The sequence below is a fragment of the Rhinolophus sinicus genome, linkage group LG03 (genome assembly GCF_036562045.2).
Source record: "Rhinolophus sinicus isolate RSC01 linkage group LG03, ASM3656204v1, whole genome shotgun sequence".
NCBI classification, from domain to species: Eukaryota; Metazoa; Chordata; class Mammalia; order Chiroptera; family Rhinolophidae; genus Rhinolophus; species Rhinolophus sinicus.
This window is the reverse complement of record NC_133753.1, coordinates 76,751,513-76,772,698: the sequence shown is the minus strand read 5'-3', so window position 1 is coordinate 76,772,698 and position 21,186 is coordinate 76,751,513. Positions and strand designations below refer to the sequence as shown.

The 21,186-nt window shown below is 33.6% G+C and overlaps 1 long non-coding RNA gene across 2 annotated transcripts in view; it reads right to left on the bottom strand.

Annotated features, from left to right (window-relative positions):
* Positions 1-8,099: 8,099 nt before the first annotated feature.
* The window catches only part of LOC141570617 (uncharacterized), a 38,086-nt gene continuing 24,999 nt past the window's right edge, over positions 8,100-21,186 (bottom strand). The window contains exons 4-6 of one of the 2 annotated variants that reach the window (XR_012494824.1): positions 21,040-21,122; positions 20,172-20,296; positions 8,100-9,753 (exon numbers count right to left, since the gene is read on the bottom strand). This is a non-coding gene — a long non-coding RNA (uncharacterized LOC141570617). The remainder of the gene's footprint in view (positions 9,754-20,171; positions 20,297-21,039; positions 21,123-21,186) is intronic. The other variant, XR_012494825.1, reaches the window with a different exon arrangement.

Genomic DNA, 21,186 nt, shown 5'->3' with positions numbered 1-21,186 from the left:
GTCTTTTTTAATCCTTTTACTTTGTCTGTGTGTGTCTTTCAATCTGAAGTAAGTCTCTTATAGGCAGCATATGTAATGGTTTTGTTTTCTTATCCATTCAGCCACCTTATGTTTTTGATTGGAGCATTTAATCCATTTACATTGAAAGTAATTGTTGATAGATGATAGATATGTAACTATTGCCATTTTATTATTCATAATTTTGATTTTTATTTTTTTTTTGGTCTAAAAGAAGTCCCTCTAGCATTCCTTTTTTTTTTTTTTTTTGCTGTTCCAATTGGCTGTTTTTTGCTGCCTTGTCTTCCAAGTTACTGATTTGATCCTCTGCTTCATCTAGTCTGCTGATAATTCCTTTTAGTGCAGTCTTCATTTCAGTTATTGTATTCTTCACTTCTGAGTGGTTCTTTTTTATAGTTTCTGTGTCCTTTTTTGTGCTTGCAATCTCTTTGTTGAAATTCTCACTAAGTTCCTTGAGTATCCTTATAACTATTGTTTTGACTCTGTCTCTGGCAAGTTGCTTACCTCCATTTCGTTTATTTCTTTTTTTCCTTCTGTTCTTTTATATCAGACACATTTCTTTGTTACTTCATTTTGGCTGCCTCTTTGTGTTTGCTGCTATGTAGATCTGCTATGTCTCCCAGTCTTGGCCAAGTAACCTTATTTAGTAGGTGTCCTGTGGGACCCAGTGGCATAGTCTCCCTGATCACATGAGCTGGGTGCTCCAGGAGTATCTCTTGTGTATGCCCTCCTGTTATAATTGAGCCTGGATTGCTGCTGGCGTGTCAGTGGGTGGGATTGACCCTCAGGCTGACTGGCTATGGAGTTTGATCACGTTCACAGCTTATAAACTGCTGTGCAGGAGGTTTACCTCCACTGAGTGGGATTTGCCCCAGTGGGCTCTGGTGCCTGTTGAGACCACCCTTTGGGTGTGCTGCTTGTGGGACTAATTGGGCGGTGCTCTGCTGTGGTGTGAAGCCAACTTCCAAGTATGTTGGTTCTGGGGCCTCTTGGGATGGGCTTTGGTGCAGGCCTCGGTCAGCCACGGCTTGTGACTGGCTGGGGACTACCTGGTAGGAGCTACAAAGCAATTCACTGTTGTTCGTTGCCTGTGCTAAACCTGGAGGCGCATGGGAGAGGCCACACTGTGAACCAAGGACAGCTGCCACCAGTACCAGGCCTGGGCTAACTCCACAAAAAGCCAGAACATCCGGAGGACTGCTGCCACCTGCCGGGTGCCTTAAAGTTCAGCCACTGATAAAGTCTTATACCGTATTGAGTTGGGTGAGGCAGGGAGTCACTAAAGTGAGAAGAGTTTTGGTCAGTAGGTTAATGTGGATTCTGGTTTGATGCCAGTGCTGAGCCCGGGGCAACTCAGCAAAAGTCTCAGTTACTGCCTGCCTGAGGCCAGTTACTGCCTACCTGAGGCTTGTGGACTCCGACATTTTTCCAAGAAAAAGTTCAATGCAGGAGGGGCTGGCTGCTCAAGGAGAAAGTGCCTCAGGTGGTGGGAGAGTGGGGTGAGGTGTGGTCCCAGCTGAGTTAGCAGGGCGGAGCAGCAGAGCTCACTTGGCCAATCAGATTCAGATTTGGCCTGTGGAGGTGGGATCAACATAGGAAAGATGGCACTCACCTGCTGGCTGCCCCGAAGGAAGACCTTTCACTGGGAAAATGTCAACAGTGCTCTAGTCCTCCCCCTGTAGCCACACACCTCAGTCTGTGCCCGGTATGTCTCTGAGGCCTCCCGAGTCACCATCCCAACGCTGGAGCCCAAGGTGAGTACCTGCGAGTTAGTGCGTCTGTGCATGGGCCGTAAAAGAGGATGTTGTATTTATTTACCACAGTCTTCCATCCCATTCCACCCAAATGGTTAGATCCCCACTGTTTAATACAGCCAGATGTTGTGGTGGCTCCTCCTCCCGGCACCAGTGCTGTGGGCTGTGGAGCCTGATGTGGAGGGTTGGGGTGCCTCATTCCAGAGGGAACTTCTGCAGCTGAAATACCCCTCCTACTTCTCAACCGCTCCATGGAGGTTTGGGGCCCGTTCCGCATCTCCACCTCTCCTACCAGTCATGATGTGTCATCTTCTTTATAGTTTTAGTTATAAGACTTCTGTTCAGCTAGACTTCAGATGATTCTCCAGGTTGACTGTTCTATAATTTAGTTGTAATTTTAATGTGTTCACAGAAGGACGCAGGCACAGCATTAATCCACTCCACCATCTTAGATCTCTCTGAAAGGATTTTAAATTAAGATGGAATTCCTAAACTTGTAAAGTCAGTCTGTTTTGCCAAATGGTATGGAACATGGTTTAAGCATCTATGAGTGTCCTGTTGATACATAAATGAAAAGTTATTTGTAAGCCAATTTTTTTGGTCCTAAAGAAATTCTTAATTTACCTGATGACCAGGCGTTGAGGCTTCAGGGTACATATGGTAAGCCCAAACTAGCGACCATCCTTTATTCTAATCACAGTTAAAGTCAACTGTGGGAGGCTGCCACCCTTGAGTGGTTTATAATCAGCTTGAGACATGAAACTGACTCATTTCTGGAATTGTGGGGGCTGTTCTTTCACTCTTTTCAGTACATGAATGCCACTGTAAAATAAGATTAAATGCTGTGGGGTTTCCCTACTGCTTCCCTTCCCTATTTGTTAACTTTTCATGGTATGTGGGCTCTGAATGTATTTATGTTTTCTCAGCTTCAAATATCTCACAATTTTGCAATGGACAGCCTGCTTTGCTATACTTCTAAAATAGGTCATTGTTTCTATTATGCTACATTTTATTACATTATTTAACAGAGATGAATACTCTAAATATAAATAGATAAAATATTTAAACTCATTAAAGTTATAATATCTTTCTTGGTATCCCACTCCAGTCAGTGTCACCTCTTGGGAGATTACTTGTGAGCCTCTTTCACATTGTCTAAAGCAGGGGTATCCAAACTTTTTTCAACATTTTTCACCAAGGGCCATATGTGGTAAAATACACCAACAGCCGGGCCACTCACTCAAGGTGAAGTACATATTGCCTCACCTGGTTTATTTAAGTAAACTAAATATATTTTTGGACTTTGCTGCGGGCCAATTAAAAATGGATCGTGGGCCGCAGTTGGCCCACGGGCTGCAGTTTGGACACCCCTGGTCTAAAGGTACCTGTAAACTTGTCCTCTAAAATACTATTACTAGGGAATCACACTGCAGTCATAGACTTTCCTCCTGAATCTTCTAAACTTCAATCTACACTGTTTTCTTTCCTTCTTTTAAAAGCTTTGATCTCCTAAATTATAGACACATACCTCTCAGGATCTGATAGACATTTCCCTTACTTAAGTTATTGTTCTCTTGAATTTTGAAAAACTCTTATCAAGTTTTAAAGGAGAAAAGAGCTTAATATACTCAATCAACTCTCAAATAAGTTAGAAAAATAAGTTATATATATACATATATAATTATATATACATAGTATATATGCATATATATATATATATATACATATATATATACAGAGAGAGAGATGAAAGACGTGACAGAGCAAATGTTAAATATAAAAATCAGTAAATCTAAGGAAAAATAGAAATTTTCTGTACGATTTTTGCAACATTTCTGTAAATTTGAAGTTATTTCAAAATGAAAACATTTTTAAATGTTGGTTTAAGTATGTTATTTACAAGTATATAGCAAATAATCTAATAGTTAATGTAGCAAATAATACTATGATGATAATATAATAAAGCGAAAAAAAATAACATGAAGTGAGACAATAATTGTTAGTTGCCTTCACCAAAAAATCTTTAATATTTTTTAGATTCTAGTTTGTTATAAAAGTAGCCATAGATTACTGGGAATTAGCTCATTTGTAATAAACGTTTATCTTATTCTGAGCATGCATGTAGTTCATGCTTTTGTGGAAAATGTTTTACCTTTTACTTTGTCAATTTTTAATGAAAAGAGTTCCTTTCACCCTTTGTCTGAAACACAGTCAATATGTTCTAAAAGATGAAACAAAATCCTAAGGGTTTTTACAACAGCTTTATAAAATACAGGATCTGAAAGACTATTGTAGTTGCTTCTTTACATATTTATAACCTCATGAGAGCCTACCTATCTTACCATGGATACCCATGCCCAGCACATATATAGCGCATAACAGGAACCCAGTGACCACTTCTGAAAAAGATATCAATCCCAGTTATCTTAATTAAAATAACCTATGCACAGTTTTTATTCTGAACATTTTCTGATTTTCAAGTTTTTAATTAGAAAAATATGGGAAGGTAACTAAAACCTTGAGATTCAACACAATATCTGTTGTATACGCATATTTATGATATAATGTATTCACCTACTAACTAGCTCTATAGAGCCATATACACAAAGGGGGTTTTGCATACACATGATGAATATTTCATTTGCCTATACATTGAAAATGTAAACAATTTTTGTAATAGCTTAGATTTCCTCTTTTAAATTGCTACAGGAAATTTTGAATAAGGGATTATACATTTTTATGTCTAAAAGAAAAAATCTTCACAAATTTTATTTTCTACAATTTGGAATATGTTGTTCCTAAAGGCAAACAAGGTCAAGCTTATAATTTTCATAAATGTAATTTTGCAAATTTCATAAAAGCTAAACTTCTTTTACTTAATGTAATGAACAGGTGATGGTGCTATGCATAATGCAATTTTCACAAAATGAAGGTAAATGTTAGTTCATATTTCTATATTCAAGAAAAATATGAACTAACTCAATAGAGATGAGCAATATTAACCTTAAGGAGTTAATCATCAGAGTGAATGAGGGAAAATAGTATAATTAGCAATATATGAAGGTAGTCATTAAGGTGAACTAAGGCACATAATATAGTTTGCAATATAATGTAAACAAAAGCCAAAGTTCCCATAGCAACACAAACTTTTCTTCAATATACACATACTGTATTTTGGATTACCAGTTCCAAACTTCTAGTTTCTTATGTGTGTAATAATGATATGTCAACATGGTTCTGAGAACAATAGATTTATATATTCAAATTCAAATGTGTTTAAATTTGCAAGCTATGCACTTAATTTCCTGCATAGTTAGTGTCCCCTAAAATTATGCTGACATTTCAGGACAAATAAATTACATTTACCTCATTTGTGGTAATGTTTCCAAGTAAGTACCTTTACTGTGTAATCTTGTATGTATATGATGTTCATATTATATGGGTTGTGAAGTTCAATTTTTAAAACTTTGATGATTAAATCTAGTAGTGTTAAAAATACATGGTTAAATAAATATTAGGAAGTCTAATAGCCAGCCCTACATTATTTCACATAAGCAATAAAATAATAGACAACATTAAATGATATTCTTAGCTTAGATGAACAATTGCATTGAATCACTCTTTTCAAAGGGAAAATTTTTTTTCCTGTAATTGTTAACTCAAATAATCCACCCCATTTTATAGCTATATCTTTACTTTGTTTTTCTTCTTCAAAATAAAACAGGGCTATTTAAACATTTACAAAGTGCTTTACAATCATCTGTATACTAATCCTCACAAAATTTTTGTGAATGAGCCAGGTGGGTGATAACTGCAACTACTTGTATTTTACATATGGAAAAAGAGGCAAACACCCAAGGTCACACAACAAAAACAAGTTGGCAATACAATAGTTATCATACCAACTTTAAGTCCTACATTATTTATATTGGTGGAAAAAAGCTAAGAAAAATCTATTTTATTTCACATTCACGTATTATTTATCGAGATATAAATCCTTATTCATTTTTATTAAGAATCAATAATCAAATGTTTACAATAGTCTGGAGAATCCTGGAATATTCTAGAGAAGTTTACCTTTTCAAGGTTTAAATTAACAGATTTTGCTCATTGTAAAATGGAATTTAAAAGAGGTTGTAGTTTTACTAATCTATGTATCCCCAATTCAAATGCCCTCAAATATTTGTCTTTTGAATTATATTATGATAGGTAAAGAAGGACCAGTATTTAAGTGAAGATTAAAGTCTCAAAAATAAACCATTTTGGAAATGAAACTCTCAACGGCACATAACTGAACATCTGACATATGGGAGATAATATTTTCTTATAATTTGAATAAACAGCATAAAAATATAAAAATCTCACCAACCTTTCCAGAAAATATAGATTTGCATTAGTTAAAATATATTTATTTGATAAATACATACATAAGAAGTCAGAGAAGATGAAAATAAGGATAAAGATTAAAAATTCCTCTTCAATTAAAAATGAAATGAAATAAATAGTGTGAAGGAGCATAGATGACATTAATATTTTAACATTTTCTAGCACCTAGAGATGTTCTCATTGTGGTATGAATAAAAATGATTTCATTCATGTTGTCAGGATATAAATTTTAAAACAATGATGTCCGATTTCAGGGGGAAAAATTATCCCTTTTGAAGATAATGATAAATATTCAAGTTTTCCTCCATGAAGGTAATATTTTTTGTCTAACTCAACATACTTTACCATTTTTAAACTTTTCTCATCATATCTTTGACAGCAGGTTTTCCAATTTTGACAGCTCTTTAAAAGTAATTTTAACAGCCGAGTGATTTCTCTTCTAAGCAAAGTCAGATTATGTGAAATGTCAATGTAAAAACTATACACAATGACACACAATCATTTTTAGTTAAATTTACTTATTAATTTTGCTTGCTATTACTAATAAAACATAAGTGCTTAGCTAATTGTATTGCTTTTTGAAATGTTTTAAAGGTATTAAAACTGTATCCTTTTTACTACAAAATGTCTCACTTTATCACAATTAGTTATCCTTCCCAAAATGTAGAGGAGGGAGGAGTAGCAGTGCTAGGTAGATAAAAGGCAATTGAGAGACTGAATAAAGTGGCTACTGTGAAGTGAAAATACAAGCCTGCATTGGTTAATCCACTATGGAGGTATATCTGAATCCCCTGGGAACCTCTTGCAAATATATGCATGTCCCTCTCCCCTAACCCACACAGTCCTATCCCCCCAACTCACATTGCTGAGATTCTGATACACTCCCAGGGCAGGAGGGTAGTAATTATCTTTTCACCTGCCATCCTCCCACCTGATTGAAAACCCCTGAAAACAATTTAAATAAAAACTGACAATTTGCTTGACTGAATTAATCCAGTTAATTTCCTTAATCCTTTATTTCATAATCAAATTGTTATAGGAGGTGAAGTAATTATCTGGTAAACATAAACAAATGGGTTGTCAGTTCAAAAATTATCTTCTCTCTATAGTATTTGCTCTTGGCTCCTATTTCCTGATCTCTTTACTTTGACAGTTGAAAGTTTGTTTCCCCATGGAATGAATCTCTCATAATTGTAAAAAACTAAAAGTTTTACAGGAGAGGATTTCATTGTAGTCAGTGATCCACCACTACGTATTAACTACCACCTGACCACTATTCTAAGTGGAATTAAAATGTCATTAGAAGAATAGTTTTATTAGATAAATTCATTGAGGAATATATATTGTCTAGATTGTTAAACTGGATTCCAAACTAGCCTGCATTCCCCATCATTGTAGTAATGTTCCACTTTACATTGAATGAATAGACTGGCCTTTGAAAAATTAGGAGCATTAATTACATTTAATGTATAAACAAGTAAACGAAAAGTAAAGATTACAAAGAAGATTAAAAAATTCAATAGCATTACTCAATAGAAAGTGGAAAACATTGGAGGAATGACTTAAAATTCTGAGGGAAAATTATTTCCGACCAATTCATATTCAATTATATTCTCAAGTGTGAGAATAGAATATAGTCTTTTTAGGTATCATAAAATAATTTACCTTCTAGGTAGCCTTTCTCAGTAAGCTATTAAAGGATATACTCCACCAACTCAAAGAAGTAAATCAATGAAATGAAATCCAGAAATTCAGCAAACAGAGAATCAAACTCAGGAAAGAGAAAAGTGATTTCCAAGATGATAAAAAAATTTTAAGGAAAATAGCTAGGTAGTAGGCCTGAACCGCTGATAGTGCAGTCTCATTAGAAGAATAGACATATCCAAGAAATAAAAGGAAAAGAAAAGAGTATGTTGCCTAATGTGTTTGAATATACAAAAACAAGTTTTATAATTCTGGTATAAAATTGGCTCTGAAATAATAATGGTCACATAAAAAAATAATAAACAAATATAAAGTAATGTAACTATGAACCAAACTGTAGGAAAAAGAAAAAGTTTTATAAGAAAGTTAATGTAATTAAAGGAAAGAAACACCTACGCTATGAACAATATTTACAATGCAATGTTTTTAAAAAGAGCTTTATTGAGATATTCACAAACCATAAAATTCATCCTACCCAAGTATACAATTCAGTGTTTTTATATATTCACAGAATTGTGCAGTTATCACTACTATCTAAATTTAGATGGAAACCAATTAGCAGTCACACCTTATTCCCTTCTCCACCAACCCCTGACAGCCAATAACCTACTTAGTATCGCTATAGATTTACCTATTCTGGATGGTTCTTATAAATGGAATCATACAATATGTGGCTTTTGAGACCGGCTTTTTTAACTTATTGTAATGCTTTCAATATTCATTCATGTTGTAGCATGTATCAGGACTTCATTTATTTTTATTGCCAAATATTATATTTTGTATGAATATCAAACATTTTGTTTACCATCCACCTGTAGATGGAAATTGGAGTTGTTTCTACCTTTTGGCTACTATAGGTAATGCTGCTATGAATATTTGTATACAAAGTTTTGAGTGAACATATGATTTTATTTCTTAGGGGTTTATCTGAGGAGTAGAATTGCTGGGTCATCTGGTAACTCTGTGTTTAACATTGTGAGGAATTGCCAAACTGATTTACAAAGTGGCTGGACCATTTTACAATCCCACCAGCAGTGTATGAGAGCTCCAATTTCTCCACATCCTTGTGAACACTGGTTATTGTCCATATTTTTATTTTAGCCATCCTTGTGGGTGTGAAGTGGTATCTTGTAGTTTTGATTTGCATTTGTCTAATGACTGATACTGTTGGACATCTTTTTGTGTGATTATTGGTCATTTGAATATCTCTTTTAGAGAAACATCTACTCAAATCTTTTGTTCATTTTTAAATTTGATTATTTTTTATTATTCTGTTCTAAGAGTTCTTTATATATTCTAGATACATGTCCTTTATTATATATGTGATTTACAGATATTGCCTCCCAATCTGTGGGTCACAATATTCTTTTAACCTAAAAAATTTAACTACATTTTTAGAATAGAGCTATGAAAAGTGCTTGTGTGTATGTGTGTGTCTGTGTGTGTGTATATGTGTGTGTTTGTATAGTTTTGGAAGTTAATTCACCTGGAAATTATCTTGCACTTGAGCATAGAACAATAGCACATTCAATTAATGCAATTGAGTAATATGCTTTTTTCATGTTATGCAAATAATACAAAGTTGGTTAAAAGAAGTTTTGAGTGCCCCTCAGTTTCTCCGCATTCTCTACTCTGTCTCTTCCACTTTCCTCCCCTTAGTGTGCATATTCAAATAAAAGCTGAGATAGAGAGAAATTGGACATTGATTTAAATGCTATTATAAATGACAAAATAAAAGTGCCTACTAACACTGGAAAGGTAAAAGAAACAAACTTGATAAATCATCCTTTTGCAAATTGGCTTTTGGGAAAAGAGTCTTCCTCAAAATGTCCTAGAGGACTACAACTTTGTCATGAAAGATGTTCTCAGGATTTTAGAAGAAAAGTAGAATCTGAAAAAGAAACAAAGATTTTTATAAACATAGGCGTGCATATATCTTTTTGAATTCGTGTTTTGGATTTGCTGGGAGTGGGACTGCTGAGTTACAAGGTAGTTTTATTTTATTTATTTATTTTTTTGAGGAACTTTCATACTGTTTTCCACGGTGGCTGCACCAATTTTCAATCCCACCAACAGTGAACAATGATTTCCTTTTCTCCACATCCTTGCCAAAACTTGTTGTTTGTTGATTTATTGATGATGGCCATTCTGATAAGTGTGAGGTGGTATCTCATTGTCGTTTTTACTTGCATTTTTCTGATGATTAGTGATGGTGAGCATCTTTTCATATGTCTGTTGGCCATCTGTATGTCCTCTTTGGAGAAATACCCAGGTCCTCTGCCCATTTTTTGAATTTATATTGGGGTGACAATGTAAAATTACATAGGTTTCAAGTGTACAATTCTGTACATCATCATCTATATATCACATTGTGCATTCAACACCCAGAGTCAGTTCTCCTTCCATCATCATGTATTTAACCCCATTTACCTTTCTACTACCCCTCTCTCCTCTTACCCTCTGTGTGCCCCTTTGTTAATTGGATTGTTTGGGTTTTATTTTTTGTTTTGGGTTTGTTTTTTTTATGTTGAGTTATATGAATTTTTATAAATTTTGGATATTAAGTCCTTACCAGATGTATCATTGGAAAATATCTTCTCCCATTCAATGGGTGTCTTTTCATTTTGTTGATGGTTTCCTTTGCTGTGCAAAAATATTTTAGTTTGATATAGTCCTGTTTGTTTCTTTTTTCTTTTGTTTCTCTTGTCCGAGAAGATATATCACTAAAAATACTATTAAGGGTAATGTCGGAGAGTTTACTTCCTATGTTTTCTTCTAGGAGTTTTATGGTTTCAGGTCTTACATTTAAGTGTGTAATCCATTTTGAGTTTATTCTTGCATGTCTCATAAGAAGGTAATCCAGTTTCATTTTTTGTATGTATCTGTCCAGTTTTCCCAGCACCATTTGTTAAATAGACTCTCTTTATCTCAATGTATATTCTTGCTCCCTATCTCATAGATTAGATGACCTTATAGTTGTGGGTTTATTTCTGGGCTGTTTATTCTGTTCCATTGATCTATGTGTCTGTCTGTTTTTATGCCAATACCATGCCGTTTTGATTACTATGGTCTTGTATAGTTTGATATCAGATGGCGTGATACCTCCAGCTTTGTTCTTTCTCAGGACTGCCATGACTATTTGGGGTATTTTGTGGTTTCGTATAAATTTTAGGATTATTTGTTCTAGTTCTGTGAAAAATGCTCTTGGTATTTTGATAGGGATTGTATTGAATTCATAGATTGCTTTGGGTAGTATGGACATTTTAACTATATTAATTCTTCCTATCCATGAGCATGGTATATATTTCCATTTATTTGTATCTAATTTCTCTCTTCAATGTCTTAAAATTTTCTGAGAACAGGTCTTCACTTCCTTGGTTAAATTTATTCCTATGTTGTTGTTTTTTACAATTGTAAATGGGATTGTTTTCTTAATCTCTCTTTCTGCTAGTTTGTTATTAGTGCATAAAAATGTAACTGATTTCTGAATACTAATTTGGTATCCTGCTACTTTACTAAATTAATTTATCAGTTCTAACAGGTGTTTGGTGGGATCTTTGGGGTTCTCTATATATAGTATTATGTCATCTGCAAATAATGACAGTTTTACCTCTTCCTTTCCAATTTGGATACCTTTTATTTCTTTTTCTTGTCTGATTGCTGTGACTAGGATTTCCAGTACTATGCTGAATAAAAGTGGTGAAAGTGGACATCCTTGCATTGTTCCTGATCTTCAGGCGAATGCTTTTAGCTTTTCCCCATTTAGTATGATGTTAGCTGTGAGTTTGTCATATGTGGCCTTTATTATGTTGAGGTATGTTTCCTCTAATCCCACTTTGCTGAGAGATTTTATCATAAGTGGATTTTGCCAAACACTTTTTCTGCATCTATTGATATGACTGCATGAATTTTACTTTTCATTTTGTGTATGTGGTATATACGTTTACTGATTTGTGGATATTGAACCAACCTCGCATAGCAGGAATTAATCTCACTTGATCATCTGTATGATCTTTTTAATATACTGCTGAATTTGGTTTGCTAATGTTTCATGCTATTTACAGTAGCCAAGACATGAAAACAACTGAAATGCCCATCAACAGACAATTGGATAAAGAAAGTGTGGTACATATATACAATGGAATATTACTCTGCCGTTAAAAAGAATGAAATCTTACCATTTGCACCAACATGGGTGGATATAGAGGGTATTATGCTAAGTGAAATAAGTCAGAGTGAGAAAAACAAATACCATCTGATCTCACCTATATGTCATATCTAAAGAACAGAATAAACAAACAAGCAAAACAAACAGACTCAGAGATACAGAGAAAAAAATGATAGTAACTAGACGGGAGGGTGTTCGGAAGATAGGTGAGAATGGAGAGAGACTAGGAAGTACAAATTGGTAGTTGCAAAACAGTCATGGGGATGTGAAATACAGTATGGAGAATATAGTCAATAATATTGCAAAAACTAGTGTCAGATGGGTACTAGATTTATTGGACGATCACTTTATACATTATATAAATGTCTAACCACTATGCTGTACACCTGAAACTAATATAAAATAATATTGAATGTCAATTATAATTTTTAAAAAAATATGAGGTTTGATGAATAAGTTCTCAAACTCGTTGCAGCGATGTTGCTAACCTTTTTTGATATGAAAGAGATTATTCATTATGAATTTGTACCAACTGGACAAATAGTTAACCAAGTTTACTATTTGGAAGTGCTGATGAGGCTACTTGAAAAAGTTAGGCAACCTGAACTTTTCACCAACAATTCATGGTTCTTTCATCATGACAATGCAACAGCTCACACAGCACTGTCTGTGAGGGAATTTTTAGCCTGTAAACAAATAACTGTATTGCAACACCCTCCCTACTCACCTGATCTGGCCCCCAATGACTTCTTTCTTTACCAAAAGTTAAAGAACATATTGAAAGGAAGACATTTTGATGACATTCAGAACATCAAGGGTAATACGACAACAGTTCTGATGGCCATTCCAGAAAAAGGGTTCCAAAATTGCTTTGAAGGTTGGACTAGATGCTGGCATCAGTGCATAGTTTCCCAAGGGGAGTACTTTGAAGGTGATCATAGTGATATTCAGCAATGAAGTATGTAGCACTTTTTCTAGGATGAGTTCACGAACTCAATAGCCAGACCTTCATATATAGTCATGGATGTAAAGTACAGCACATACTCAATGGTATTGTAATTGCTATATATGGTGTCAGGGTTATTACTATGCTGTTTTGTTACACCTGAAAGTAATAATAAAAAAGTATGCTTAAAGTAATCTAAAATTAGTGAGAAGATTATGCTAGAATAAAAGGGACATAATCAAATATATACATGAATTATTTTGAGAAATATAAGAGAAAAGTTATTTGGGGGACATTAAAGAAAATTTGAATATGAACTGGATATGAACTGGATTAATCATTTATATTCTGTTGTATTAATGATATTGTGACTATGTGGGAGAATGTTCTTATTTATAGGAAATGGATATCGAAATATGTAGGGTTGAGATGCCTTGATGAATGCAATTTACTTTAAAATATTTCTGCAAAAACACATGTACATATATATATATATATATATACACACACACACACACATGAAAATATACACATATACACATATGTACGTAGATAGACAAGGCAAATATGGCAAAGTATTTATGATTATCAACTCTAGGTGGAAGATATATAGGTATTTATTGTATTTATCTTTCAACTTTTGCATGTGTTTGAAAATTTTTATAACCAAGAAATGCATTACGTAGCATTGTCTACAAAAACAAAAAATATGTCATAATGCTTCTGTGATTATATTGAGATGGTAGATTTATGGATAATTGTTATTTTCTTCTTCATACGTGGATGTATTTTATATAATGGACACATTTTATTTTTATTATCAATGATTAAAGCTACATTGTATTGAGGGGATAAAAGATTTTTGTTAAGGAAACTACCAATAACATAGGTTATTGTGATATGGTTGTTCTATGTTAACCGAATGCACTTATCAGGTGATAGTTCTCAAACTCCTCTTGAGTCTTACCATTACAAACAGTGAGAAGCAATGATAAATGTGTATGTGCCTATATTTGTTCTTAATTTTACAGTGAAAAATTGCATTTACTTAACACCCATGTATTAAATACCTATTATTCACAGACACTAAATGTAACAATGAACAAAGTAGACACAGCCCCTGTTTTATTCTCTCAAGAGTCTCAATTTAACTGATTAAGTCTCATCTCTGCAGGGTAGAAGTATCTAGCATAATAGACCCTTACCAAATGTTTGTTCATGTCTTGGTCACTGAACTATATGATAGTATACAAAACAAAGTAACACAAAAGTTTTGCCTTCAATAAGTTTAAAGTCTATTATCAGAGACTGAAAAATAAACAGATATTTTCATCAATGTGTGGTGTCATGATAGAGGTAAGTATGGCACTTAACCCACTCTGCAGAGATGGAAATGAATAAAAGAAGGCTTTATCAAGGAACTGACATCTAAGCTCAGACTTCAGGGACAGAGGCTGAGGAGTTGAAAATGGAGTAAACGTATACTGGACCAAGGTAAAAGTAGATACAAGGTCCAGAGGGCAAAGAGATCATCACATACTCCTTCAGATTTTAATTTAAAACATTCCAGAATAGGTAATTTTAAATTACTCTCATTCATCCATAATGAATTTTGTAAATAGGCACTGAATAGCATCTTCTTCAATTGGGAAATCTAGGCTATATAAGAAGATTAAATTATTACAAGCCTGATATCAGAACTTTTTTGATTAGTACATGGCAGAGTTGATAGAACAAATCAGAGAAATCAAAGAAGAAAAATACATTATTGATGACTATATTCTCAATTCATCAAACACCATACAATTTGTAAATTTTTTAAAAAATTAAAATTTTATAAAATACTTTCTTTACACAGTGTTCCCAAATTTTTATTCACTCATTCATCCATCTATTCATTAAACAGATATGTAATTTATCACAAGCCATGTTATAAGCCCTGGAGATTTAACATGGACAAAATCAGATGAAAAACATAAAATTCCTGACATGGAGCTTGCGTTCTAGTGGGAAAGACAAACAATAAACAAGATAAATAATTAAAATGTATAGTACATTAGTTAAATGCTAAGGAGAAAAATAAAGCAGGGAAGAGTCAATAGGAAGCATGGAGGAAGGGTTGAAAGTTTTGATAGTATAGTCTGGGAAGGACTCATCAAATCTGTGTAAAGGAAGTGAGGAGTGGGCCATTTGTTATAAAAAGTGTGATACAAAAAATACAGTGAATGTTTAAATTTTTAAAAATGTATTACAGTAAAATACACATTGCTATTAATCCCCTTCAAAATACTCCCCCTTGCTTCGAACACACTTATTCCATTATTCTTGCCAATTTCTGCAGCAGTTCTGGACGTCCTCTTTCGTGAGTGTCTTTAGTTGCGCTGTCATGGCTGTCTTGATGTCCTGAATCACTTCAAAATGTTTACCTTTCATGATCATTTTGACTTTGGGGAAGAACCAGAAGTCACATGGTGCCAGATCCAGTGAATAAGGAGGATGAGAATAGACCGTCATGTTTTTATTTGACAGAAATTGCCATATACCAGAAGTGATATCTGACATGGAGTGTTGTCATGATGGAGGATGAAGTAAAGACACTCACAAAAGAGGACTTCCAGAACTACTTCATAAGGTGGCAAGAACGATGGGATAAGTGTGTTTGAAGCAACGGGGAGTATTTTGAGGGAGATTAATGACAATGTGTCTTTTAGTTTAATAGTTTTTTTGTTTAAACATTCACTGTATTGTTTGATCACACCTCATATATGTGTGGCTGGGGGAGAAGAAGCAAAGATCCTGTGACAGGAGCAGTTTGGGTGTCTTTGAGAAACACGAGGCTGGAGTGGCCAGAGAGAGTGATGGAGGAAGAGAGTAAATTGATATGTCAGAAGATAAGGAAGAGTACAGGTCATATAGGGCCTTGTATACCTTTTTAAGGATATTACTTTTTAGCCTTACTAAAATAAGAAAACAGAAACAGTGGAACAGAAAAATAAGATTACCTGAGTTATTAGGTTGGTACAAAAGTAACTGTGGTTTTGCAGTTTTTAACTTTTTAAACCACAATTACTTTTGCACCAACCTAATAGATTTGAGCATTTCCTTGCTACTGATTGCATAAAAACTAAAGAGAGACAAGGGCAGAAGCAAAGGCTAGTGTAATAACCCAGGTGAGATGTGATGAATGGCTTGGAACTGAATTGTGGCAGTGAGGGTGACGAGTAGATGAATTTTGGATACATTTTGAAAATAGCACCAACATAAATTACTAACAAATTGGATGTTGTATGGAAAGAAAGGTAAATGCCAAAAACAGTTCTAAAGAATTTTCGTTTGTGTAATTGGGAGAATAGAGTTGCCTTTCCCTGAAAATAAAAAGACTGGATGAAGAGCAAGTTGTGGGAGAATACCAGAAGGTTACTTTTGGACATGTTGAACTTAAGATGTCTATTTGCTATCTAAGTGGAGATATCCTGTGGGTAGCTATAAATAATGGAAAGAAATCTAAACTGACCATTTATATCTATCTATATATGTTTATAGGCTTATATAGTAATGTGTTTTACATGTAAATATATTTTATATTAAATATATACTTACATACATATTATGTCAATATATCAATGGCAATTAGAGCCTTGAGAGTAGATGAGTTCAACAAAGTAATTATTAAGGATAGAAAATAGAATTGATGTGGGTACTGAGCCTAGAGGCACTGCAATATTTAGAAGTCAGGGAAATTGGGAAGAAATAACAAAAATTTTGAGATGAAACATCCAGGGAGAGGAAAATAAAGCAAACATAAAACACAACAATAAAGTGTTTTTAGGAGATAGTGAATAATTTTGTCAAATGTTAATGAGATGAAGGCTGAGAATTGATCACTAGATTTAGCAGCAAGGAGTTCATGGATGACCTTGACAAAGACAGTTCAGTGGAATTCTAGTGCTAAAAATCTGCTTGGAATGGATTAAAGAATAGGAGGAAGAAATTGGAAACTGCGTGTAGAAACACCTTTTTCAAGGAGTTTTGTTTCAAGAGGAAAGGTTTTAAAGGGAATGAGCCAGAAGGGGAAGCGGAGTCAAAAGTGAGTTTTTTAGAAATGCAAGAAATAGCGTGTGTGTGTGTGTGTGTGTGTGTGCTGATGTGAAGCATCCAGTATTGAGGAAACACACAAATGTGTGATGCAGGAAAGAGAAGAGACAATCTCTAGACCCACATCATAGAGTAGGTGAGAGAAAGATAGAATCTACTGCACCAACAGAGGGCTAGCCTTCTCTAAGAGTAAGGTAATCAAAGTTCAAGTCAATTTTGCACAAATATAGTTAGGTCAGTGGATGTAGAGATAGGAGCTCATGGAAAGTCTCTTCTTTTTCTGTCCATTTTCTCAGTGGAGGAGAAATCATGGTTAACAGCTTAAGGTGAGGATGAAAAAAGTAGTGTTGGAGATTTGATGAGAGAAGATGTAAAATAATCATTGAAGGCTTCTGAATAAACTAGGAAAATGTAGTAGGATTGCTAGACAGTATTAAGGATCCGCTTGAGAAAAGTGATCCCAAATTTAAAGTGAGATCAGTCAGCATTGTTTTGTTGTTTTTTTCTACAGCCACATTCCATTGCAAGTGAGCAAATGTTGAGTAGATTAAGGGTTTGATTTAACAAAGGTGGTGCTTTATCCAACTAAGCATAATAAAAGAAGACTGGGGCAAAGGAGTGGATGATGTTTGCAGGTGAGTGATTATCACTGATACAAGGTCTTTAGAAAGTTATACTAGATTAAAGCCAAGACATATTTTAAGCATTTTTGGATTTCATCTATTGCTAAGTATCATGGTATTCCTTGACAGCACAAAAAGAACATTAAGTTTTATGTGAATATTTTCATTTTCGTGGTTCTAAAAAAGTTGCTTTTGTTCTCTGCTAGTCTTTAAACTGTATCATTTGAAAAGCAGAGTCCTCCATTATCAGTATAAATTTTAGGATGTGGGCTGCTCTGGAACAGCAAAAAGTCGGGGGGGGGGGACAAAAAACCCTTAAAATAAAATAAAAAAACAGTAATGTTAAATTATCCCTGAGTGCACATTATTTAGTTCCTTGTTAACTTAATTGTTTTCCAGTAAAAAGTGAAATGTGCAATATGCAAATTAAATAATATTACGTGTCAGAGTTTGAAAGAAATATTCATTTAACATTGGAAGAGGTTTTTTTTCCCCCAGGAAATCTTGTTCATTTATTTTATGAGAATTTTTGTTTGTCGCTATTTGTTCAAAACATAATACAATTGTGAGACCCAGTGCCTGCTGGCAAAGTTGGAATAGCTGTCAGCAGGATATGGCAAACTAATAATAAGTGCTGGTAAAATATTTATATTATAGTTTACTGGGAGGCTGAATGTAGTTTTGTATTTCATTATTGCTTGAGGCAGTACATAGTAACATAGTTGTGCTCCTAAATAAGTGGATAGAATTCTAAATACTATAGTAACTTATCTTTCAACTATCTGCTGGAAAAACAGAATTAATAATAATAAAGCCTTTTACAAATTGAAATTTAAGAAATTTTAAACGAGGTCCATAGGGCAGTAATTAGTAGCATCTCACGTTCAGTGTTATTGGACACTCAGCTATTGGATCAACCACTTCTGTATGAGGCCTAGTAATTTAGCTCTGCTTCATAATTTTCAATAACAGAGCTATTCAAGAGGGAGGGGTGGTCCTAAACCACCAGAGGACTCAGAAGTATGGTGATGTTCAAGTACAACACTGTGTTTATGTACTCCCCAAAGTGTATCAAAGCTCAGATCCAGAGAAATAAAAGAAAAGTCAAACAAAACAAGCATTAGACTGCGTAAAATAAGGTATGGACAAGGCAAACAGGTGAGGCATTGTTTAGGTGGCTAAGGTAGATCAATATCTATTCTTGCAAGCCAGGAATCCTGCCTGCTTTCCTCTGGTGCTCTGCAGATCATCTTACGGCTTGCAGACAGACTGTCGCCTGAACCCAACTGACAGACAACCTATTTCACCCCTGTAAAAATCATACCCATCTTCTTTCTTTGTGGTTCACTGAGAGGAGAAAAAAATATAACTGCAAAAATAAAATAAGACCGGATTTGGTTTTATCACAGTTTAACATCCCTTTTCATGAACTTAATTATAAAAGTCTAGTTCCTAATTTCTCTTTCATATATAATTTTAATCTATTCAATAAATGTTAAGTATATTGTGAGCATAATAATGTGGGTGTGTGTGTGTATGTGTGTATGGAGAGGTGACCAAATTTATCCAAATAGGAAACATATGTAAAGTATCTTGTACATAATAATCACTCAATAAATACTAGCTAATATCAATCTTCCTGCCGTAACAATTATTAAAAACTAACAGAAGGATGTACAAAGAATCAATTAGAAACTGAGGAAATAGATGTTTATATTTACCTGTAATTCACAGAATAAAGAGGCAATATTTCAGTTTTTTTAAAAATATTTAACAAGCTCACTATAAACAAACTTTGAGTAAATAACAGAAAATCAGATTGTTTATGTTTTATGACATACTACTATTAATTTGCTTTGTTCTGATAAAGTTCATGCATAACAATTAGTAATTTTTTAGTTTTTTCATGTTGTCATTTTGATGGGAAAATCAAAACCAGAAATGTTTTCTCAAAAATAAGTATTATACTTTAGTTATATCAAAAATAACCAAAATATAAAACCTGTCTTCTAGTTCCATAGAACTTTAGAAAATTATACAGACTTCCTTGCAAATTGAGAATTACATAAATTTTGTACTTTATGTATATAATTTTATTGAGTTTTTTTTTTTACTTCATAAGTTTAACTAAAAAGTTAGGAGAATACATTTTACTACAGTAAATTCAGTGGTAATTGCTGTACAAGACAAGCTCTGTATATAGGAAAAACTACAAAGGCTACTTAAAATATGAACAATAAAAATGTCCACAATCCTAATTCTGCTTTGGCAAATGGGAGACATTTTCAATGTTTTGAGATAGTATTTACCGAGACATAATTTTTCATGTGTACAATGACCTATAGATTTTGTTTTATCCAGATTTTCATATCTAAATCCATCATGGTATTTTTTACCCTCTGAGTTGACTAATAAAAGGAATGATAATTTTAATTAATATAATATTTAAAATATTAAAAGTCAAGACAAATCCTTACTTTAGTGGTTGTAGAGACTCTTAATCTTGAAAGTGAAAAGGTCATATTTTGTCGACTGATGCATATCATACCTCTGAATAATAAGAATATGTCTTTTCATCACTGCTACAGTTTTCTGCTTACCTCTTTATGGTAGAAGAAACGTAATTTACTTGTCACATTGAAATGTTTGATATATATCCTTATCCTATCTTTTGAACTAGCATTTCTGAAACACTAGATTGTAAACAAATGGCATGTTTAATTAAACAACTACTTTACTACTAACTGAACAAGAGAGTATGATTATATTAATTTAATAGTAAGCCATGTGACTAGAATTTCAAGAAGACATTTTTGATTCAGCAAGAAAGTATGATTATACTAATTTAAAATCAAGACATGATTGGAATGTAAACAAAATATTTTAAATTCCTGCTTTCAGTATATAGTTTAAGTTCCCATCTTTAGGATATCAAAATAGTTTTCTTAAGAGTTAAAAGTAATGTAATTTATAAAATATTAATTTACATTAAAATTTCTTCTTTAATTTACTAATCGTCATACAAAGCTAAATTTATAAGTCAATTAACAGTTTACTATGATGCTGAAAATTTATTTTAAATATAAACAATTACGATTTTCCAAGGGATTCATTTTACTTTGGTGTGTGACTGCTTTTTCTCAGCTACAAGTTAGCAATTCTGAAATACATTAGCTCTATTCTAATAAGAATGAAAATATAGTGAGGTAAATTTAGCTGCATAATTAGGCATACAGTAATGTACATGATTATATATGTGTGCGTGTGTGTGTTTATGTATATATGTATTTAAATGTATATTTAAGAGTATTATATATATGATCAAAAGCCAAGGATTAAGTTTACCTTCAAATTTCAAAATATGAAATAATAGATTTGCTGTAATCACTCAAAAGCATTTGATGTTGAAGGTCAATCCATTTTTACTCCTTTGTGGGAACAAAGAAAAACAAAAAAAACATTAGGTTCTGACCTAACCAAAGTCATAAGTTG